Source organism: Podarcis bocagei, assembly GCF_964188305.1.
Source record: "Podarcis bocagei genome assembly, chromosome: 16".
In the NCBI taxonomy this organism is placed as follows: Eukaryota; Metazoa; Chordata; class Lepidosauria; order Squamata; family Lacertidae; genus Podarcis; species Podarcis bocagei.
Window position 1 is genome coordinate 12,750,132 of NC_138142.1, and position 24,609 is coordinate 12,774,740.

The 24,609-nt window shown below is 46.1% G+C and overlaps 1 protein-coding gene across 10 annotated transcripts in view; it reads left to right on the forward strand.

Annotated features, from left to right (window-relative positions):
* The window catches only part of ARVCF (ARVCF delta catenin family member), a 615,179-nt gene that overhangs the window by 250,121 nt on the left and 340,449 nt on the right, over window positions 1–24,609 (forward strand). For all 10 annotated transcript variants that reach the window (XM_081174768.1, XM_081174756.1, XM_081174762.1 and 7 more), the window contains exon 3: window positions 13,452–13,532. The gene's annotated coding sequence lies outside the window, so the exon portion shown is untranslated. The remainder of the gene's footprint in view (window positions 1–13,451; window positions 13,533–24,609) is intronic.

Consider the following 24,609-nt stretch of genomic DNA (forward strand, 5'->3'; position numbering starts at 1 on the left):
GCGGCCGCATTTTGAGCCGCTAAACCCCGCCCCCAATTGGATCCCCCTGATTGGATGGCTGCCAGGGGATGAGATGCGGCAGGAGGGACAGCAGAGCAGGGGCCAGAACGCCCCCTGCTAAAGGCGGGAAATGGCTCCCGCTCAGAACTCTTCCCCTCTGGGAGGAGGAGAGGCTTTGTAAAATAGAAAGGCGGTATCAGTGGCGTAGCGTGGGGGGTGCAGGGGGTGCACCGGGCGCAACATCTGGGGGGTAGGGTTAGGGGGTGCAAATCCATGGGTTAGGGGGCGCAAATCCACGGGTTAGGGGGCGCAAATTACTTGCCTTGCCCTGGGTGCTGACAACCCACGCTACGCCACTGGGCGGTATACAAATTAAAATTGATGATGATGATGAAGAAGGAGTTACACTCAGGCAGCTGGCTCTACTAAGCCACAGAGGAGCAGCCATGACAGGTTGGAGCATCTCCTCTGCAACCATCCAGCTCCTTTGCTTCCCACTGCTTCTCGTCCTCCACTTCTGAGTTTGAAACGGTTTTGCAAGCGAGATGAACAGTGGTGGTGGCAGCAGAGCAGGATGGATGCCCTGCCCTGGCTGTTGCTCCACAACTCCCCTGAGCTGTTCTTCATGAGCCCTGTTCAGTTGTCCTGGAAGGGAGAGTCGGATTGGGAAGAAGGGGGGAAAGGTCCTGAAGAGTTAGACAGCAGAGATATTGGGAAGGGTTTCAGCAGGTTCAGACAGGCTTCATCTGGTCTCTGAGATGTCTCAGTTTTGGCAGAGGGGGAGGTGGTAAATCCTGGATCTGGATCCTGGGGAGGGGCTGTTAGAAAAATCAATGAAGTTTGGCTTCAGGATTAAGGATGACCGACTTTGCTCTGGTCAACAGTTTAAGTGTGGATGTAACGAAGGATAGGGGGTGAGGGTGGCTCCAGTTTCATTCTGCTCTAGCTCCTGAAGATGTGCAAAGATGTTCTAACATGTTCAATAATCACAGGCTGTGAGCAGAGCAAAATAATTGCTAGACGAGCAGATTTTAAAAGGGCAAACCTATTTTAGTCAATTGTTGGAATCTTCTTGCAACTTTTGCCGTTTTCCACTTTTGCACATTCAAGGAAGCAGCTCGCGTGCTTGTTGTGTGTCGTCTGCCATGTAGACATTTTGCACTTTGTGCAATGTTCAGAGCCCCTCGTGGTACAGATGGGCAAGGTGACTTCTGATGGGCATATCGGAAAAGGAAAGCTATGCCACTGGCCCCTGTTTCAGGTGATTATCTTGTAGTCTAAACATTGTGCCTGCCCCTCCTCAAGAGCAAGGTGTAGGGGAGGTATCACTCATTGACTCAACATCTTAGATTGCTTGGCCATTCACATGTACCATACGGAATTGTGCAGAAGCTGTAACTTGAGTTTGAGTTCTTCATCCCATCAGAGACCGGGGAAGCCACCCACTGCCTCCCACCTCTGATGCTGCAATGGTCTAGAACAGGGGCCAGCAAACTTTTTCAGCAGGGGGCTGGTCCACTGTCCCTCAGACATTGTGGGGGGGCTAGACTATATTTTGAAAATAAAAATAAAAATGAATGAATTCCTATGCCCCACAAATAACCCAGAGGTGCATTTTAAATAAAAGGACACATTCTATGCATGTAAAAACACACTGATTCCTGGACTGTCTGCGGGCTGGATTGAGAAGGTGATTGGGGTGGATCTGGCCCCCGGGCCTTAGTTTGCCTACCCATAGTCTAGAAGCTCTCAGAAGGCTGTCATTGCACTGCAGTTCACAGCACCATCTGTTGGCAGGTGGCTATGCAAACTGCAGCGTGATGACAGCCTTAGGAAAATATACTATAGGAGAGAGTTAATTTATGTGGCTGGTAACCATTGATTAGCTTATCTTCCGCAGATTTGTCCAATCCTCTCTTAAAGTAAGCACCGTTTCGAGGCAGGAAATATAAATGTGGTATCTTCACTAGTATTTTTCAGTGGGTGTGAATAACTGATCTATGAAGAATGCAAGTGCCACTTATTCTGTATCCATTATAACACTCATTTAGCTCTTGGCTGCATTCCATTGTCCGGATAGTCTTTAGAATATGTTTCTATGCAATGTATTGTCCTGTGTATGTGCGTTTTCTGGATCAATAAAGTGTTTTTTAGGGGATAGCTAATCTAATTCTCTGTGTGTGTGACTCCGGCTTCTTACGAAGCAGGCCCAAAGCAAATAGACTTTTTCTTTTCTTTTTGTATTCGTAGTGCATTACATCTGCAATCCAAAGAAGAAAAATTGTACTTATGACAAACACTAAAAGCTCTATTTAAAAGATAAAAAGTATTTAGGATCATACTGATCTGGGAAATCACAGTACCAATAGCAAAGAAATTGTTTCCATGTCTTCTCAAGGACATTATGTGTACCAGTAATTTCATACATTGCAATTTTTCCATTTAAAAATCTTCCTGTTAGGTTTTTAATATATAACAATATAGTCTCAATTACACAGCTCTCTCTCTCTCTCTCTAATGAAATCATATGTTTAATTTCACTGACGTCTTTTATGAATTGCAGTTTTCTGAGTTTCTGTAAACAGGGAAAAGTTGCAAAGGGAATGATTACATACTGTAGCTGTTACCTGGCAGAGAAAAGAAAATAATGGAAAACTACATACAGTATTCCAATTTTCTATAGGCTTCTGATATTTATTGCAGCCTTTGATGGAGGCATTTAATGAGTGTTGAGAGATGTCTAGATGTGGGAGTCAGATGGGCAGGTGACCCTCTCGTTAACTTCTTCCTCCGAAGAAAAGTATTTTATTTTTAATTTCATTCACTGCCTCTTCTAAGGGGATACTCCTGATTTGTGTTCATGTGTGAGGGAGGAGATAATTAGCCCATTGGGGTTGATGCAGAACTCTGCAGGAGTGAAGTATGCTATGACCCACATCCAGGTAGTTTTTGCATGGTAGTGAAACATGCTAGTTAAACTATTATAGTCTGTTCTCCCTAAGTGCAGAAACAGCTCCTTTGGATGACATGCATAAGGAAAGGAAAATTGGGCATTTCCCATATCCCTATGAGCAGGAAACCAGCAAGGGTGGTGAACCTTTGGCCCTCCAGATGTTGCCAACTGCAACTCCTATCATCCCTGTTGAGAGCCAGTGTGGTGTAGTGGTTGAGAGCGGTGGACTCGTAATCTGGGGGACTGAGTTCGCGTCTCCGCTCCTCCACATGCAGCTGCTGGGTGACCTTGGGCCAGTCACACTTCTCTGAAGTCTCTCAGCCCCACTCACCTCACAGAGTGTTTGTTGTGGGGGAGGAAGGGAAAGGAGAATGTTAGCCGCTTTGAGACTCCCTAGGGTAGTGATAAAGCGGGATATCAAATCCAAACTCTTCTTCTTCGGTTCATTGTAATGAACAAACTATCATAGAATCATAGAATCATAGAGTTGGAAGAGACCACAAGGGCCATCGAGTCCAACGCCCTGCCAAGCAGGAAACACCATCAGAGCACTCCTGACATATGGTTGTCAAGCCTCTGCTTAAAGACCTCCAAAGTAGGAGACTCCACCACACTCCTTGGCAGCAAATTCCACTGTCGAACAGCTCTTACTGTCAGGAAGTTCTTCCTAATGTTTAGGTGGAATCTTCTTTCTTGTAGTTTGGATCCATTGCTCCGTGTCCGCTTCTCTGGAGCACCAGAAAACAACCTTTCTCCCTCCTCTATGTGACATCCTTTTATATATTTGAACATGGCTATCATATCACCCCTTAACCTCCTCTTCTCCAGGCTAAACATGCCCAGCTCCCTTAGCCGTTCCTCATAAGGCATCGTTTCCAGGCCTTTGACCATTTTGGTTGCCCTCCTCTGGACACGTTCCAGTTTGTCAGTGTCCTTCTTGAATTGTGGTGCCCAGAACTGGACACAGTACTCCAGGTGTGGTCTGACCAGAGCAGAATACAGTGGCACTATTACTTCCCTTGATCTAGATGCTATACTCCTATTGATGCAGCCCAGAATTGCATTGGCTTTTTTAGCTGCCGCGTCACACTGTTGGCTCATGTCAAGTTTGTGGTAATGTCATGTATGTAATGTCAAACTATGGTTAGCCATGAATGTCCAAGCCTGCTGGCACTCGCAACAAAACTGAAGGTGACTTTCGTCCTCCTCCAGCCCTCCTCCTGCTGTTCTACCCAGAGCTAAGCCACGATTTGGCTTATCATTACGTCTGAACCTGAGCTCATGGTTTGTCTCCCAGGGGCAAACCATGAGCAATAAACCGAAAACAAACCATTGCCACAGCTTGTGGTTTGTCTGGGGCACCAGCACTTTGACTTGTGCTTGGAAATGGGCTGGAAGCCAGGGGAGTTATTACCATCCCAAGAAGATATGTTTCCATCAATTGACCCCCAGGCAACCACCGGGTGGCTGTATTTTGAAGTAAGTGTAGTGTTGAAACAGTCTTCAAAAGCAGTAGCTTGTACACCACAGCACAGGAGTCAACCCTAGATTTCCCCAAAGTTATGGATAACTGTGGCCAAATCCTCTCTTTTGAACGATGAAGAATTTGAGCAGAGTATTGGGTCTTGGTAGCATCTGGTTGGCCACTATGGATAATAATAATAATAATAATAATAATAATAATAATTTATTATTTATACCCAGCCCATCTGGCTGGGCTTCCCCAGCCACTCTGGGCGGCTTCCAACAAAATATTAAAATACAGTAATACATCAAACATTAAAAGCTTCCCTAAACAGGGCTGCCTTCATATGTCTTCTAAAAGTCTGGTAGTTGTTCTCTTTAACATCTGGTGGGAGGGCGTTCCACAGGGTGGGTGCCACTACCGAGAAGGACCTCTGCCTGGTTCCCTGTAACATGGCTTCTCGCAGTGAGGGAACCGCCAGAAGGCCCTTGGCGCTGGACCTCAGTGTCTGGGCAGAACGATGGGGGTGAAGACGCTCCTTCAGATATACTGGACCTTGGCTGTTTAGAGCTTTAAAGGTCAGCACCAACACTTTGAATTGTGCTCAGAAACGTACTGGGAGCCAATGTAGGTCTTTCAGGACTGGTGTTATATGGTCTCGGCGGCTGCCCCCAGTCACTAGTCTAGCTGTTGCAGTCTGGATTGCTTGTAGTTTCCGGGTCACCTTCAAAGGTAGCCCCACCTAGAGCCCATTGCAGTAGTCCAAGCGAGAGATAACCAGAGCATGCACCACTCTGGCGAGGCAGTCTGATCCAGCAGGCTTTTCTTATGTTCTTGTTAGCTATGGTCTACATGACATATGTCATGTTTTGCACAAGATGGGGGCCTTCTTTTCTCATGAATTTTGGCTGTTTGAGTGATTTTGATCCAGCAAAATTTTATTGCCAGAAAATATTTCTTCACATTCGTTGCTAGAGATGGTTGTCACCAAGGATGGCTTAATTGTGCCTCTCCTTTTCATTTCTCTTAATGCTTGAAGGTATGCTTCAGTTGCCTGAGTGTTACAAAAGAAAGAGCCCCAGAAACTATACAGGAGTATGATTAGGGTAATTAGTTACATGTGACAGAGAACAAGCAATTAGAAAAGCCATTACACTTCCCCCCCAATCCTTTTTTCACATTCACCTTTTTCATCTGAGAGCTGTAAGATATTTGATTAAAACCCAAGATAAAAGTATATCATTGGAAAGAGAGCTATGTTTTACAATGAAGACATCACCTTGCCAACAAAGGTCCATATAGTTGAAGCCATGGTTTTCCCAGTAGTGATGTATGGAAGTGAGAGCTGGACCATAAAGAAGGCTGATCGCCGAAGAATTGATGCTTTTGAATTATGGTGCTGGAGGAGACTCTTGAGAGTCCCATGGACTGCAAGAAGATCAAACGTATCCATTCTTAAGGAAATCAGCCCTGAGTGCTCACTGGAAGGACAGATCCTGAAGCTGAGGCTCCAATACTTTGGCCACCTCATGAGAAGAGAAGACTCCCTGGAAAAGACCCTGATGTTGGAAAAGATGGCGGGCACAAGGAGAAGGGGACAACAGAGGACGAGATGGTTGGACAGTGTTCTCAAAGATAGAAACATGAGTTTGACCAAACTGCAGGAGGTCGTGGAAGACAGGAGTGCCTGGCGTGCTCTGGTCCATGGGGTCACGAAGAGTCGGACACCACTAAACGACTAAACAACAACAGTTTGGGTTTTATTACATGTTAGGCACACAGCATCTCCTCCCCTTTTCTATTTTGCTCTGGTTCAGGTCATCAAAATGGACAGCAGCCAGGAATGGAAAAAAGGGCACAGTATAATCAGCTTCATGCAATGTGGGAATCTCAACCAAATCATACATGACAGATGGCCACCCAACTTCTGCTTAAAAACCTCCAAGGAAGGAGAGTCCGTCACTTCTCATTCGAGTTTGTTCCATCCACTGCCAAACAGTAGACGTTCTTCCTGATGTTTAGTCTGAATCTCCTTTCTTGAATCTATAGGTTTTGGAGGAGCAGAAAACAAACTTGCTCTATCTTCCGCGTGACAGCCCTTTAGATATTTGAAGATGGCTGGCCTATCTCCTCTTAGTCTCCTCTTTTCCATGCTAAACATACACACTTCCCTCAACCATTCCTCATAAGGTTTGGTTTCCAGATCCTTGTTCAGCTTGGTCGCCCTCCTCTGCACACATTCCAGCTTGCCAATATCCTGCTTAAACTGTGACACCCAGACCTGGACACACTACTCTTGGTGTGGCCTGAGGAAGGCAGAATAGAGCAATTCTATGACTTCCTTTGATTTGGAGACTAGACTTCTGTTGGTGCAGCCTATTACAGCACTAGATTTTGATGCTGCATCACACTATTGACTCATGTTCAGCTCGTGGTCTACTAAGACCCCTAGATCCTTCTCACATGTACTACTGACAAGCCAGGTGTCCCCCAGCTTACATTTGTGCAGCTGGTTCTTCCTGTCTAAGTGTAGAACCTTACCTTTGACCCTGTTGAAATTCTTTTTGTTAGTTTTTGCCCAGTTCTTCAATCCCTTTAGGGCCATCTTGAATTTTGTCCTCAGCAGCATTGCCTACCCCACCCAGTTTGGCTAGCCTTCTCTTTTGTGAATCTGTCTAATCCTATCTTAAAGCCATTCAATTTGGTGAGCATCAGCACACCTTGCAGGGTGGTGAATTTTATAATTTAACTCTTACACCTTTTAACACTGTTGGAAATATACTTTTTTTTGGGGGGGGGGGTCTGTCCTAAATCCTCCAACATACAGCTTCATTGGATGTCACTGACTTCTTCTTTTTCTTTTTTAATTTTTCCCCATTTTAATATTCTTTATTGATTAAAAAATTGCATGTCTATGCAAACATTATGTACTACCTCTTAACAGTTAGAAAAAAGAAAATTATATAAAATAGAACATTTATAAAGAAAGAAAGAAAATAAACGAAGAAGAAATAAATAAAAAGACAAAGTTATTTACATAGTAAAAGTACTCATTGACACAATCCTTCCCATCCTTCTCATTATACTGTTTGCTATAACATTCTTTTTTACACAGGTTTACATTATATATTATCATTTCTTTCTGCTTTGTATACATTCCTTTGATCTTTTTCTTTACAAATATCGCTCAGTTTCTGCTAATATGGAGTTATTTGTACAATAACGTTTTACACAATTCTTCAATATTATCCATTCTCTAGTTGTTTTTTGGTTCGATATTCCTCTAACTGATCCCGTCAGTTCTGCTAATTGCAGATATTCTAACATGAGTATCTGCCAATCTGTAATCTCTGAGAGCGTTTCATTTTTCCAATTCCTTGCTATAAGGGATGTCACTGACTTCTAATGTGAAGAGAGAAGACTATCAGTGTCTACTAGCGATGGTGGCCATGCTCTGCTTCCACAGTTGGAGGCAGTGATGCTTTTGAATACCAGTTGTTGGAAACCGCAGAAGGAGAAAGTGCTTCTTGGGTTCAGGTTCTGCTTGCATGTTTACCACAGGCATCTGGTGGGCAACTGAGAAAACAGAGGGTGCTGAAGTAGATGGGCCATTCTACCTGGGACATGGAAGAGATTTGAAGGCCTCGGATATAAGATCACCAGGTTAATGTGCCAGACTAATGGGATAAAAAGGACTGACAATCCCGGGACCGGGGAGAGGGGACGCTGGAAGAAGATTGGATTGTTTTTATTCTTTTTTTATCATCAGAAATGTTTTATGAACGTTGGAAAAATGTTGAAATGAAATTACTTGGCTCTTGTAAAAATGTTTAAAGAATTAGGTTAAAAAGGTAATGGTTATGAGAAGCTGGTAAAAATAAGATTTAAGTTTTAAGGTTTTTTATAAGATAAGATGAGTAAGGTAGAGTAAGGTAATGTAATGGCGGAATATTATGAATTATGGAAAGGATTTGTTGTGACAATTATTAATCAAGATACAAGAGATGGGAGGAGGAGGAGGTCATGGAAAGAAGGTAATGAAAGTGGAGAATTTGAAAATGATGGTTTTATTTTTTCTTTTTCTTTTTCTGTTTTTGCCTTTTTTCTTTGTAATTTTGTCTTTTTTCTTTGTAATTTTAAAAAATTCTTTTTTCAATAAATATCATTATATATATATAAAAAGAAGTAGATGGGCCATTCTCAGCCTTCTCCTTTCCCGGCTAAACAAACCCAACTCCCTCCATCATCTCTAATATGGCTCGGTTTCCAAAGACTTTAGCATCCCTTTATCTTTTCTTCTGCCATTTCAACCTTCTTTCTTTGGCGATCACTCATAGCCAAGTAATAATAATAATTTATTATTTATACCCCGCCCATCTGGCTGGGCCTCCCCAGCCACTCTGGGCAGCGTCCAACACAATATCAAATACAGTAATGTATCAACCATTAAAAGCTTCCCTAAACAGGGCTGCCTTCAGATGTCTTCTAAAAATCTTTGACATCTGATGGGAGGGTGTTCCACTGGGCGGGCGCCACTACCGAGAAGACCCTCTGCTTGGTTCCCTGTAACCTCACTTCTCACAGTGAGGGAACCACCAGAAGGCCCGCAGCACTGGACCTCAGTGTCCGGGTAGAACGATGGGGGTGGAGACGCTCCTTCAGATATACTGGACCGAGGCTGTTTAGGGCTTTAAAGGTCAGCACCAACATTTTGAATTGTGCTCGGAAACGTACTGGGAGCCAATGTAGGTCTTTCAAGACCGGTGTTACGTGTTCTCGGTGGCTGCTCCCAGTCACCAGTCTAGCTGCTGCATTCTGGATTAGTTGTAGAAGGTCACCTTCAAAGGTAGCCCCACATAGTAAGATCGTGTTCCATAAACACAGTTTTAACAGTGGGTCCGTAAGTGACTGTGGAGGCCATTCTGGATCCACACTTCCTTCCGAACTGAAAAATGGAAATGCTGGTGGTCAACAAAAGAGGTTTAAAGACTCTCTGAAGGCAAATCTTTAAAAATGTAGTATAAACACTGACAACTGGGAAACAGTGGCCTGCGAGTGCTCCAGTTGGAGAACAGCCTTTACCAAAGGTGTCATGGGCTTTGAAGATTCTTGAACTCAGGATGAAACGTGCTAAGAGGAAGGCACGCTTGGCAAACTCTCACTATGATCAACTCCTTCCTGGAAACCTATGTCCCCACTGTGCCATTTTGATTTCCCACCTTTGGCTGCAATGACATCATTACCACCTCCAATTCCCTTTCTAGGGACCTTTTCGATAAACTTTTTGATATTGGTGAAACCATGAAGACTGCGGTTATAAAAAGCAAAGGTTGTGCGTATAGAAGGGAGAAGAGAGGGGAGAGGAAAGGAAGAATGCCCCCCTTGATTCAGAGGCTGACTAGTGTATTAAACGTTGGTGTTTATATAGTGATTTTGAGAATACACATAGGCTGTTGCGATGGGTAGAAGGACCAGAAAGATGAACGGAATCAAAAGGAACATTAAGTGAATCTGAAGGCTAATGAGATTTCCCTCCAAACTTGTTCCAACATCAGAGAACTCCATTCTTTGCTGTAGAAGGAAATTATGCGGAGACATTTCAGAGAGGATCCTAGCAGAAGAGACAGTTTGATTGCTGGACATGTTCCTCAGCCAGGGCATCAAGATCGTTTAGCCTTTTCATTGGCAATATGTGCCAATTATACCTTTCCCTTAAATTCTGAGAAGGCTCTTTTTCACTTCGTTTGTCTGCTCCCCTCCGATGATGTGCTGGGAAACTAGAGTAGTTCAGGGGGGAAGTTACACTCAGTGCTGACTGACAAAGCCCTCATTATGGCTCTATTAGGCATTGCCCAAGGGTGGCTTGTTTGCCTGGGCTTCTTCATTAAGAAACCGCCCCAGACTCTGCAAACTGAGCCAGTGATGTAGACATGGCAAGGTGGATTGACTGAGTGAAGTGTACTAACTTGAGATGGATTTGCAAGTGTTGTATGTTAGTTTTATTTTCCTGGATTTCCACCGGAATCAGCCTTGCCGAGGCCTGGCGATTATCAGTTTGCAGTGATCCGGAGGTAGGCTTTTTCACTGGTGTCGCTATTCTTATGGAAAGCTCTCCCGGCCAAAATACAAGAGAATGCACATCTGTATTGGCATTCTGCCAGCTTTTGAAAGCACACCTGCTTGTATGGGCATCCCCTTAATCTCTTGACCTGAGCATCCTGTTTTAATTGCTGTGTTGTTCTAATTGACATGTTTCATTGCATTTTTTAAAAAATATTTTTATTAATTTTCGTTTAAATAACCAAAATTAAACAAATCAATAATTCCATTTCATTGCATATTTCACTGCATATTTTAAATGACAGATGTTTACAGCCATACCTCAGAAGTCGAATGGAATCCGTTCCGGAAGTCCGTTTGACTTCCAAAACATTCGGAAACCAAGGCACGGCTTCCGATTGGTTGCAGAAAGCTCCTGCAGCCAATCGGAAGCTGCGGAATCTGAGCCAGACATTTGGGTTCCAAAGAACGTTCACAAACTGGAACACTCACTTCCGGGTTTGTGGCGTTCAGGATCCAAAATGTTCGACTCGTAAGGCGTTCCAGAACCAAGGTACTACTGTATTTTTTTTTTTTTTTTGCCTGTGTAACCGATTTTTATGCTTGTAAATAACTTAGAAGTCAATTTTGGCATTGGCCAGTATATATATATATATATATATATGCAGGTTTTGGTGTTTTCGGGTATCTTCCCGTGTAAGAGTTGGGGTGTCTAGGCGACGTTTCGACGAGGTCTCACTCGTCATCTTCAGGCTGGTGCTTTCGGCTTCTTGTTACTAGAACAGAGCAGGATCTCAGTGTTTGAGTTCCTATAAATACTGTTGAGGGGGTGTGGTGTATAGCCTCCAACGTTCTGGGCAGAGAGGAAGTTCCCAGGTTATTGTGCCTTTTCTTCTTTTGTTCATTAATTACTTGAGGGATATCTTGAGTGATTTCTTGAGTGATATTCTGAGTACCACTTAGGAGGGTCATTAGGTGTGGATTAGTTGCTAAAGCTTTCGTGTCTTGACCTCTTGAGCTTGTGAAGAGTTTTTCTGAGTTTTTCTGAGAAGAGTTTTTCTGATAAGATGGCTGTACTGCACTTAGTTGTGCTCTGGCTTGGCTTCGTGTATAGGGGCGAGCTGTGGTTTTGTGCCCTGTGCCAGCCAGATCTGTGTAGGGATTGCAGGGGGGTGCAGCATCCGGAGGTGCCACTATGGTTTGGCTACTGGATGGTATCTGTAATTTATCTGTGGAGAGGGTCTGAGTTTGGGTCTGGTGTGGTTGATTGGAGATGGCGTTCTGTGTGCCTCTGGTTCTGGTGTCGGTTTTTGTGGGGAGGGCTAATTTCCAGATGTCTGGCAGGCGGGACGTGTCGTCACGCTTGTTCATGTTGTGAGGGTGTTTCTCTATCTCGATGGCTTCCATGATTATTCTCTTGTGGTGATGTTCCATGTTAAAGAGCAATTTGGAATCTGCAAAATTAATTTCGTGTCCTGTTTCTTTCATGTGTTGGTAAAGAGAGGAAGTTTTTTCTTCTTTTTTGACGGCATTCTTGTGTTCTGCGATACGTGCATTTATTCGTCTGTTTGTTTGTCCAATGTACGTGGCTGGGCAGACTTTGCAGGGTATTTCATAGACCCCTTGGTTTTCTAACTGGATTTTATCTTTGGGGTTTCTGAGGATATTGGCTATTTTTTGGTTGGTGCAAAAGGCTGTTTTGATATTGTGTTTATGGAGGATTTTGCTAATTTTATCTGTGGTGCCCTTGATATAAGGAAGGAGGGCCATGCCATTGTTTTCTTCTGTGTCTTGGTTTTTGGGGGGTGTTTCTTTTTGGATTAGCTTCCAGACACCAGAACCAGAGGCACACAGAACGCCATCTCCAATCAACCACACCAGACCCAAACCCAGACCCTCTCCACAGATAAATTACAGATACCATCCAGTAGCCAAACCATAGTGGCACCTCCGGATGCTGCACCCCCCTGCAATCCCTACACAGATCTGGCTGGCACAGGGCACAAAACCACAGCTCGCCCCTATACACGAAGCCAAGCCAGAGCACAACTAAGTGCAGTACAGCCATCTTATCAGAAAAACTCTTCTCAGAAAAACTCAGAAAAACTCTTCACAAGCTCAAGAGGTCAAGACACGAAAGCTTTAGCAACTAATCCACACCTAATGACCCTCCTAAGTGGTACTCAGAATATCACTCAAGAAATCACTCAAGATATCCCTCAAGTAATTAATGAACAAAAGAAGAAAAGGCACAATAACCTGGGAACTTCCTCTCTGCCCAGAACGTTGGAGGCTATACACCACACCCCCTCAACAGTATTTATAGGAACTCAAACACTGAGATCCTGCTCTGTTCTAGTAACAAGAAGCCGAAAGCACCAGCCTGAAGATGACGAGTGAGACCTCGTCGAAACGTCGCCTAGACACCCCAACTCTTACACGGGAAGATACCCGAAAACACCAAAACCTGCATTCCTGTACCCGTGAAAATCTACGAAAGCATATATATATATATATATATATATAGAGAGAGAGAGAGAGAGAGAGAGAATGGCTAGTTTGTTTACATGCTCACATACTCCTCTCCTGGGTAAGCAAGGAACATTATCAGAAGGACACATTCTAGGCAGGCATAAATAGTCAAGGAACGTACCAAGCAGGGCTGGTGGAAGGTGTGACCCCCGAGAGTCCAAAGGGTCAAATAGACAGACCTGGAGGGCAACATTTGGCCTCTGAGCCTGATGCTCCCTACCCTGGATCACATTGGTTCTTAACCTGTGAGAAATCTCAGCATCCAGGATAGGCACAATGAAAGAAATCCTTTGTTCTATCACTCCCACGCAGCGTTGTGGTTTTGTTTTTCTGTGAAAGTTATGCTAAAAGCTTAGGCTCTTCTATTGTGGAACTTTTGTAAACATATTCATTCCCTTTGCGTTGTTGTGTTATTGAAGGTGTCTTTCTTTTCCTTGACAGTTTTCATCAAGCTAGGAATTCCCTGGGCTTAATATCAAGCAGGAGGATTCAGCTATAAGGAGCGGAGCCTTCAGAAAAGAGGTATTGAATTCTTGCACTTGATTCCATTCTCTGCTCCTCCTGTGATGCTCTGTTCCTTTGATATTACATAAAAAAACCTTTTTTTAATTCACAGAAGTCCTTGCTGCTTCCTGTGTTCCGATTAATTCTTGCTGTAATAATTGGAGTCCCCATTTGCTGCTAATCATCAGCCTGAAGTGTGCGGTGTATGTTGCTGCAGCCGATTCTCCATTGTGAATGGAAGGCTGGGATAGGCTGAGATGGCAGGGCAGAGCCTGAGAGCTTTGAGATATAATGTCAGAAACTTGACTTTTCCAGCAGGACTGAAAACTCGCTGCTAAGTCTGCTGGGTGGCTGTGAAATGCAACAAGGCAAAACGAGCTTTTTGCTAACAAAATTAGCATTCCAAAGTATTATTCCAGCTTCACTTTTCCGTGCCATTCGTGGGGAAGGGCTGTCTGTTGCTCAGTGATAGAACGTCTACCTGTAACGCTGGAGAGTCTTCTCTCCTTGGTGATCACTCGTAGCCGAGTAAGATTGTCTTCCGTAAACACAGTTTTAAAAGGGAGTCTGTAAGTGACTGTGGAGGCCAATTCTGGATCCACATGTCCTTCCACAGTGGGGACAGAGGTTTCCGGTCGGGAGTTGATCACAGTGAGGGTTTGCCAAGCGTGCCTTCCTCTTAGCACGTTTCTCCCTTGTGTATTGAGTCCGAGTGTCTTCAAAGCCCATGACACCTTTGGTAAAGTCTGTTCTCCATTTGGAGCGCTTGCAGGTCAGTGTTTCCCGATTATTGGTGTTTATACTGCTTTTTAAAGATTTCCCTTGAGAGAGTCTTTGAACCTCTTTCGTTAACCACCAGCATCGCGCTTTCCATTTTTAAGTTCAGAATAGAGTAGTTGCTTTGGAAGACGATAATCAGGCATCTAACACTGGTGATCTTTGCTTCTTCTAGTACACTGGTATTAGTTCGCCTGTCTTCCCAGGTGATGTGTAATATTTTTCAGAGACACCGTTGATGGAATCTTTCGAGGAGTTGGAGATGGCGTTTATAAGTGGTCCACGTTTCACAAGCATACAATAGTAGAATAGCTTTGTAGACAAGCGTTTTGGTTTCCCTGGGAATGTCCCGGTCCTCAAACACTCAGACAATGTTGAGCTGGGTGGACCAGGGATTTGACCCAGCGTAATGAAGCTTCCCATATGTTCACCTGTCTACACCATCACCTGCAGGGCTGGCCCACTCATGAGGCCTCTCCCCATATGGATCAACCCAGACCCTGTGGTCATCCTCTAAGGCCCTTTGTTGTGTGCCCCTTCCACAAGAGGTCTGGATGGTGGCAACACGAGAACAGGCCTTTTCTGTGGTGGCTCCCTACTTGTAGAATGTTCTGTCCAGGGAGGCTTGCATGGCGCCTTCATTACATATCTTCAGGCGCCAGGCAAAAACATCCCTCTTCTTACAGGCCTTTGGCTAATTAAACAATCTGTGACCTTTTAGGGATGCGGGTGGCGCTGTGGGTTAAACCACAGAGCCTAGGACTTGCCGATCAGAAGGTCGGCGGTTCGAATCCCTGTGATGGGGTGAGCCTAGCAGTTCGAAAGCACGTCAAAATGCAAGTAGATAAATAGGTACCGCTCCGGCGGGAAGGTAAACAGCATTTCTGTGTGCTGCTCTGGTTCACCAGAAGCGGCTTAGTCATGCTGGCCACATGACCCGGAAGCTGTATGCCGGCTCCCTCGGCCAATAAAGCGAGAGGAGCGCCTCAACCCTAGAGTTGGTCACGACTGGACCTAATGGCCAGGGGTCCCTTTACCTTTATGACCTTTTAAGCTGCTTTGGGGGGGGGAGGGGTTATTGTTTTTGTTTGTTATTATGTTATTAAACCCCCCTGTGAGCTGAAGGGCAGTATAAAAATTTAATAAATAATAATACTGAATTAAATGTGCTCAATCTGCTATTGACAAGGGACACCATGGCTGAATAGTGACTTTTTAAAAAAGCCCTTGCAGAGAATCTAATGCAAAGCTAGTTCTTATTTATTTCCTTAAAAGAGAGAGAGCGAGAGAGAGAGAGAGTTGCTCTTTACATCACATTTTGTGTGCAGGTGGATTTAGTCCTTATTTCAGCAGCTTTCAGTCATTTATTTCTGCTTTCCGGAAATAGTTCCTTTTGCTTCTCAAAACAACCCAAATCAAATTTTGTACACCAGTGCTACTAAGCTCTTCCCATTGTTGCCACTGAATGTCTCTGACTTGGCCCCAAAGTTGGCAAGGATCTGCCATCTACACAAATGTTTATTTTAAATTAGACTTTGCCTGTCCTCATCCTTGGAATTCTACCTTGCAAAGTTTCTTCATATTTTGCCCCTTCCTACTCCCCTCCCTCTCCAATCCTTTAATCTCATTTCATTTCTTTGTTGCTTTGCTTTAATGGGCAATTCTGTTCTCATAAATAGAAATGTTCAATGGTATTCTGCTGCAATTCAATACAGTTGTGTTTTTCGACTGGAGAGTTTTGTATCAAAAGGGTGGGTACTGCTTTATGCTGCTCCTGCATAGGATAAAGGGATGGAGTTCATTTTGTCCTAAGCGCTTTGATCCTGTTGTGTACAACTTTCTGGTTTATGTAGACGTCTGTTTAAAGAAAAAACAAGTTTTTCATTATGGCTAAAAGCTATTCATGTTTTGAACAGTCCGGGATCTGGGGTTTAAGAGTGAGAGATATTTATTTTTAAATGTTTTCTGAGGTTAGATATTAAAAAAATACTATAAAATCTTTCTTTTCCTGCTTATTGCTTTTTCTAAGCAATAAGCAACAACAGAGGAGTTGCCTCTGTTTAAAAAGAAGAAAAGAAAAGGTAAAGGACCCCTGGACGGTTAAGTCCAGTCAAAGGCGACTGTGGGGTTGTGGCGCTCATCTTGCTTTCAGGCCAAGGGAGCCGGCGTTTGTCCACAGACAGCTATCTGGGTCATGTGGCCAGCAGGACTAAACACCTTCTGGCGCAATAGAACACCCTGATGGAAACCAGAGTGCATGGAAACGCTGTTTACCTTCCTGTCACAGTGGTAACAGGGTTCGGTGAGCAGGACGAGGCTGGAGCAGAAAGTGGTACAGAAAGCGGAAAGATTCAGAGGCAGGAGAGGAGGGGGACAGAAGACAGGGGTGAGGCAGGCTGGAGGCATGGGGTAAAGGTAAAGGGTCCCTGGACGGTTAAGTTCAGGCAAAGGCAACTATGGGGTTGTGGCGCTCATCTCGCTTTCAGGCCGAGGGAGCCAGTGTTTGTCCTCAAGACAGTTTTCTGGGTCATGTGGCCAGCCAGACTAAACTGCTTCCGGCACAACGGAACACTGTGACGGAAACCAGAGCGCATGGAAACGCCATTTACCTTCCCACCACAGCGATACCTATTTGTCTACTTGCACTGGTGTGCTTTCGAACTGCTAGGTTGGCAGGAGCTGGGACAGAACAATGGGAGCTCACTCTGTTACGGGGATTTGAACCGCTGACTTTCAGATCGGCAAGCCCAAGATGCTCAGTGGTTTAGACCACAGCACCACCTGCCTCCCAGTAGTTGTCTCTGGTATCCCCCTCTTAAAGGGAGGAATGTGGAAACCAGTCTTCCTAGACAATCTATAGTAGCTTTTACCAACCTGGTACCCTCTGGATGTTTAGGACTACAACATACCTGTCAGCTGCCCTGGGAAAAAACAGAACAACCCATTTTTGTGTGTGAGAGTATAGCAGCCATTTTGGGTGCTTTGTTCTCTCACGATTTTAGGCTGAGATCTTCTACAAAAACGTGTTTTTTCCAGGTCCACAATCTCACACAGTGCCCCAAAATGCGTGTTTTTGGGTGCCATGCCCCCCAAGAAACATTTTTCCCAGATCTGTGATCTCATGTGGGTCATGGGACTCAGGCAGTATTTCAGATCCAGAAGATGGTGTCTCAGATTTGGGCTGCATCATGTTGGCAGATATGCTACAATTCCTGTTAAACCCTGTCTGAAAAAGAAATGGCAAAAAAGGCATATATCTTTAGAGACAATATGCATAGTCCCTGGAGAATGTCCATATTGCCCAGAGAATGTACAAAATGCTATTAGGGCCTGTTGAGGATTATGCATATTGAGTGGGAAATGTGCACAGTTCCTTTTTCATGGAAAGATAATGTGCACAGTTTCTATGCGGCCTGGTGAATGTGCACAATGACTGGTTATTATGCACATTAACTACTCAGCTTACATTCCTCTCAAAGAGAAGCGTGTGCAAACCTGTTTAGAAAGTAGCCTACAGTACAAAAGCAACGTTTGCATTGTGGTGCACACTTTTGCTTCTGGCCCTCCTAACCACTGGAATGCGGCCCCCAAATGGTTACTCAGAAGGAAATGTGGCCCCTGAGCTGGAAAAGGTTCCCAAATCCTGGACTAGAGCAAATGGTGTGCTCTCTTGATATTGGCGGACTCCAGCTCCCACCAGCCCCAGTGAGCTTGGCCAATGGTGAGGGATGATGGGAGTTGTGGTCCATCAGCCTTTGATTAGAGTGCCACCATGCCTAAGCCTGTATCTTGTGCTCTCTGCTCACTTCCGGAGCTGCAGGTGAATGCTGACTGCACCAACCCCGAACTAGAGCTCGTTTGTATGCATGGAGGCTCATAAAGCCTTTTCCTGGCTGCACAAATGTCTCCGGCATAACAGGCGTAGGCTGCAAAGCTATTTTGGGCTTCTCTTGAGCACCTGCTGTGCTTTGCTTCACGGCAGGTGTGGGGCATTTTCCTAGCCTGGAGGAGAGTCATCATAGCCTGTTGTCTCAGTCAGCCTGGTTCTTTGGACCAGAATTGCAATGATCCGCTCTGAGTTTAGAGGTGTTTTCCATGTACTGTGCTGGTCCCGAGGGTTAACCGTGCAGCGAGGTCCGAGTCCAGTCCAAGGTCGAGGGTGCGGTATGAAGGCTGTCCATCAAAGCTGAAGCTGGGTCCAAGGCAGGGAGTCGGGTGAGGTCAGGAACTCTGGCAGAAGAGCAGGACAGGGTGCAGGCAGGAACAGGCTAGCAACAACGTTGCTCCCACAACCTGGGACTGGGGCTGACTGGCTTTTATCTGCCCCAAGGCATAGGGCGGCCCCGGTCCACAGGTGACTCGCCTCTCCTGGCCTGGAGGCGAGCACTCCTCCTGCGTGAACTTAGTTCCCTCCGCCTCTCTGCAGCTCAGGAGAGGCTGGAGGGTTACCAGACCCAGAGGCAACCTCAGCTTCCTCTGACGGGGCTGAGAGTGGCGCACGTGCAGGCAATGGGTCCTCCATCACCTCAGGAGCCAGAGCAGACTCAGCTGGAGCCTGCACCTGAGGATCCAGCACAGGTGAGGACCCTTCAGGCTCAGGCCCGGCTCAGGTGGTTCTGGAGGCGGGGAATCCTATGCAGGCTGGGATTCCTCAGGTTCAGCCTCCGAGTCCGAAACCCAGGCCATCACATGTACCTTGGAAATGTAGGAAGCTGCGCCTTATATTGGGTCAGACCATTCAGGGGCGGAGGAAGGAGGTGCGGTGGGTGCGGCCCGCCCCAGGTGTCACCGCTGAGGGGTGTGTGTCAAAATGCTGGGCAGCACTCACCGTAGGGCCTGCAGCGTGCATGAGCCATGCGTCTCTCCTGGGAGAGACATGGTGGCTTGGGCACATGTTGGCTCTGCGCTGTCCAAACAGTCCACCCGCTGCCTCCCCCCCAGCTGTAGGGCAGCTGAATGGGAGGAGGCAGGCAGACTCTGGAGGCCCCGTGGTGTGCGACGCCCCTATGGGCGGCTCGCCCCACCCTCGCCCTGCCCCAGGCGCCCGAGCAGCTTCCTCCGCCGCTGAGACCATTGGGCCCATCAAGCTTAGTGTTGCCAATTCTGACATTCCCCAGTGAAAATAGGGACATGCTATTCAATAATAATAATAATAATAATAATAATAATAATAATAATACTTTTTATACCCCACCCATTCTGGGCGGCTTCCAATATATATAAAAACATAATAAAACATTAAACATTTTAAAAACCCTCCCCTATACAGGGCTGCCTGCAGATGTCTTCTAAAGGTTGTGCAGTTACTTATCTCCTTGGCTCGAGGGTCGCATAACTCCATACCCTCCAGCATTTCTCCAGTGGAAATAGGGCCATCCTAAGAAAAAGCGGAACATTCCGGGATCAAATCAGAAACTGGGATGGCTTCTGTAAATCTGGGCCTAAAACAGGGACACTCAGAGGGTTTCAAGCATGGAATCTCTCCCAGTCGTACCTGGAGATGCTGGGGATTGAACTTGGGCCCTTCGGCATGCCAAGCAGATATCCCACCACTGAGCTACTTCTCTCCCTCAGGGGCTGTAGCTTTGTTGTTGTTGTTTAGTTGTTTAGTTGTGTCCAACTCTTCGTGACCCCATGGACCAGAGCACGCCAGGCACTCCTGTCTTCCACTGCCTCCCACAGTTTGGTCAGACTCATGCTGGTAGTTTCGAGAACACTGTCCAACCATCTCGTCCTCTGTCGTCCCCTTCTCCTTGTGCCCTCCATCTTTCCCAACATCAGGGTCTTTTCCAGGACGTCTTCTCTTCTCATGAGGTGGTCAAAGTATTGGAGCCTCAACTTCAGGATCTGTCCCAGTGAGCACTCAGGCTGATTTCCTTAAGAATGGATAGGTTTGATCTTCTTGCAGTCCATGGGACTCTCAAGAGTCTCCTCCAGCACCATAATTCAAAAGCATCAATTCTTTGGCAGTCAGCCTTTTTTATGGTCCAGCTCTCACTTCCATACATCACTACTGGGAAAACCATAGCTTTAACTATATGGACCTTTGTCGGCAAGGTGATGTCTCTGCTTTGTGAGATGCTGTCTAGGTTTGTCATTGCTTTTCTTCCAAGAAGCAGGCATCTTTTCATTTCATGACTGCTGTCACAGCTGTAGCTTTAGCTTCACTTAAATACCTGCTCCGACATAAGGAGGCAGCAGAATGTTGGGGCTGGGCTTGGAAGAGCGCATGATGAGCCTAAGCCGAGACTGCTTGGTTTCTCCCACCCCAGAGTCGCGAAGTTAATTGGTGGCTCTCGAGATTCCGCTGCCGATGCTCCTTGTCAGGCGGCGACGCTCTGAAGCGGGAGGCAACAAAGACAGTTCTGTTTGGCAGCCTTGCCCGAGACATTTCCGTGCCAGAATCCATCACTTGGGACGATGGGCCTCTGTGAGAGTCGTCATTAAAATGTATCTGTTTTCCCTTGCCTTTGAATGAAGAGACTGATTATTCCCGACATCCAGCGAGACCCGGTGCATTTGCTTCTCGCAGATATTGCTTATTTGTGCTCTGAGATGGGTTGCCTTGCTTTTTCTTGCATTAGAGAGGACTTTTCCTCCGGAGGAGTTTCTCCCCGCTCCAAGGGCAGGAGACTGATATTCAAAGTCTGAGGCTAGAATTGATGGATTTCAGTCGATATGGAAGTGAAGCTTCTTGAGCTTTGTGCATAATGTTTCCAGGTGGGAACAGGAAAGGGAGGAGGAAGAATAAAGTCCCATTTTCAATGGCTGCGTTTGGATTATCATATAATGCAGAGATGAAGAACCTCCAGTCAGGGGGTGGGGGACAAACGCAGCACTTGAGACTGCTTTTTCTGTCCCTTGAGGCTCTCCTCAGGCCACACCCATCACTAGTCCTGCTTCATGCCCCACTTAGCTGTTTTTGCCTGGCTGGAATGTGTCATTGAACTCTAATAATGCCTCTTTCTTGCCTGAATGGAGGACAAAAGTCTGTGTTTATGTGTGTGGAAACTACCCTACTGAACAAATGGGGGGTTTGGCCCCTTTTGGTATCTGGCCCCCAGAATGCTCCCTAGGAACGTATGTGGCCCTTGAGCTGAAGTTTCCTCATCCCGATATATTGGCTTAATAAGCTGAGATACAAATGAGCCTTTCCTCTTGTGTATGAACTGGGAAACATTGGATAATGACTGGACATCCATGGCTTCAAATCCTAGCCTGACTTGGTCCAACGGATCAGCCATTAAGGGAAACCATAGTGAACTGAAGACTTCCTGGCATGATCCTCATCTGACAGCTGTACTTTCCTAGTTCAGACTCCACTGACCGTGGGTCATCTGGAAGGGAGATGAATGGGGCCCTTGGATTCAGGGCACTGCATCTTCTGGAAGCTGTAGGGGGCCACAGTGTCTGCCCCCCAGCTCGCAAGGTACCATTTTAAATTCCACCGGTTTCCTCCATGCCTGAGGGCACTGTGGGAAATGATGGTTCGCAGCTGCCTGCCATCACTACCTGGTATGCCTGGGGACAAGTCCACCAGTGTAGGAGGACTCCTGCTAGTATTAATTCTGCAAAGGGGCTCTTCAAACCTGGAGCCAATCCCTGCCTGGCCTGTTACCCAATATCTGATCCTGTTGCAATTTGGTGGGGAAAGTAGCTGTTCCTCAGGGTTGTAGGGCTCCAGAACAGGGTTTCCCAAACGGGTCTCCAGCTGACTGTTGGTCCTGCTAGCTAGGCATGATGGGAGTTGTAGTCCAACAACAGCTGGGGATCCAAGGTTGGGAAACTCTGATCTAGAAAGAAGGAACTGAATGTTGAAACTGGACATTGGGAAGATTCAGGATGGACGAAAGTGGGTCTTCACACAGTGCATGGTTAACCTATGACATTTGCTGCCACAAGAAGTAGTGATGGCCGCCAGCTTGGATGACTTTAGAAGATGATCAGGTAGTGTAAGGGTATCAGGGAGTTGCTCGAGAGTAATCAGGCAAATGCCTCCCTGGTCGTCGGCTGTAAAGCCTTGTTATTGGTGCCAAAAAAACCTTCACTACACAGAGCGCCACTATTCCGTGGCTCGCTCATTCACTGGCAGAATCTGAGAGTGGGCGGTCCTTAAACCTTCCCCAGCAGAGTAGTTTCTTGATGCCCAGTCTGCGCCTCCCCTCTCTGTGCTGAAGCCTACTGCGCAAGGAGGGCGTGGGTAACGGAGGACCTCTCTTCTCCCCGCTTTGCCCAGGCAAGGTGTCCTGGTACCGCCTCGCCTCCTCCGAGCCCTGAAGCTCCTCTCCACTAGAGGCGTGGTTACTCTCCTCCGCTGAGGAGGTGCTGCTTCCCACAACCTTTGGGGGCTCTCTGTAATCCATCCGGCTTTTCTCCTCTCGCCCCTGAGTCAATGGCAGTTCCCTGACAGATAGATTCATGGAGGACAAGGCTCTCAGTGGCTACTAACCCTTGACAGCTGCCATTTATGATTGCAGTCGTACCTCAGAAGTCAAATGCCTTGCGAGTCGAACGTTTTGGCTCCCAAACACTCCAAACCTGGAAGTGATTGTTCCGGTTTGTGAATGTTCTTTGGCTCCTGAATGTCCGTCGTGGCTTCCGATTGGCTTCAGGAGCTTCCTGTAGCCAATCAGAGGCTGTGCCTTGGTTCCTGAATGCTTTGAAAGTCGAACGGACTTCCGGAATGGATTCCTTTCGACTTCTGAAGTACGACTGTTTTTATTTCAACAATTTGCATTCCACTTAATCACAGCCATCTCTAAGTGGCGTGCATGCGACCCAATACAATAAGACTAAAAATGAGTTGAAATTATAAAATCAGAATTCAGTTAAGAAGCCTGTTGGAAGAAAAGTCTTTGGGAAATGTCAGACATTCAACAGCGAAGGGGCCTGTTTGGCTTCAACTGGGAGGAAGTTGCACAAACTGGATCCACAGGACTGCAAAAACTTGGAATAGAAGCCGTGAATTCCAAGCCACTAACAATGATTCCCCCAAAGACATCAGGGATCAGAATGTAAATAATCAAGCCATCCCTGAGTTATCCTGGACCCAAGCTGTGAAAGGCTTTGTAAATTAACACAAGAATTTCGAACCTGGCCTGGTAGCATATGCACAGCCAGTGGAAGCATTTGAATAAATTTTACCTCCAGTCTTAGATGCAGGAAGCCTCTGAATACCAGTTGCTGTGAATCAGCAGTGGGGAGATTGCTGTTGCACCCAGGTCCTGCTGGTGGGCTTTCAAGAAGCAACTTGTTGGCCACTGTAAGAACAGGAAGTTGGACCAGATGGGCCACAGGCCTGATCCAGCAGGGTTCCTCTCTAGTTCTCATAAGAGTAGGCAGTTGGAGGATGGATGGCGGCTAACCGATTGAGGTTGAATCCTGACAAGACAGAAGTACTGTTTTGGGGGACAGGAGGCGGGCAGGTGTGGAGGATTCCCTGGTCCTGAATGGGGTAACTGTGCCCCTGAAGGACCAGGTATGCTGCCTGGGAGTCATTTTGGACTCACAACTGTCCATGGAGGCTCAGGTCAAATCTGTGTCCAGGGCAGCTGTTTACCAGCTCCATCTGGTACGCAGGCTGAGACCCTATCTGCCCGTGGACTGCCTCACCAGAGTGGTGCATGCTCTGGTTATCTCCCGCTTGGACTACTGCAATGCGCTCTACGCGGGGCTACCTTTGAAGGTGACCCGGAAACTACAACTAATCCAGAATGCAGCAGCTAGACTGGTGACTGGGAGTGGCTGTCGAGACCACATAACACCGGTCTTGAAAGACCTACATTAGTTCCCAGTACGTTTCCGAGCACAATTCAAAGTGTTGGTGCTGACCTTTGAAGCCCTAAATGGCCTCGGTCCAGTATATCTGAAAGAGCGCCTCCACCCCCATCGTTCTACCTGAGGTCCAGCACCGAGGGCCTTCTGGCGGTACCCTCACTGCGAGAAGCCAAGTTACAGGGAACCAGGCAGAGGGCCTCCCACCAGATGTCAAAGAGAACAAACAACTACCAGACTTTTAGAAGACATCTGAAGGCAGCCCTGTTTAGGGAAGCTTTTAATGTTTGATATATTACAGTATTTTAAATTTTTTTTGGAAGCTGCCCAGAGTGGCTGGGGAAGCCCAGCCAGATGGGCGGGGTTTAAATAAATTATTATTATTATTATTATTATTATTATTATTATTATTATTATTATTATTATTGGAGAGTTTGCAGAGATCAGGAACTGCATGAACAATGTGTGCATTTCTCTCTAAGCCCTTGAGAAATCCCATGCAATAAGCTTGTTTTGAACTCCATACAATACTTTATTCTTTCTC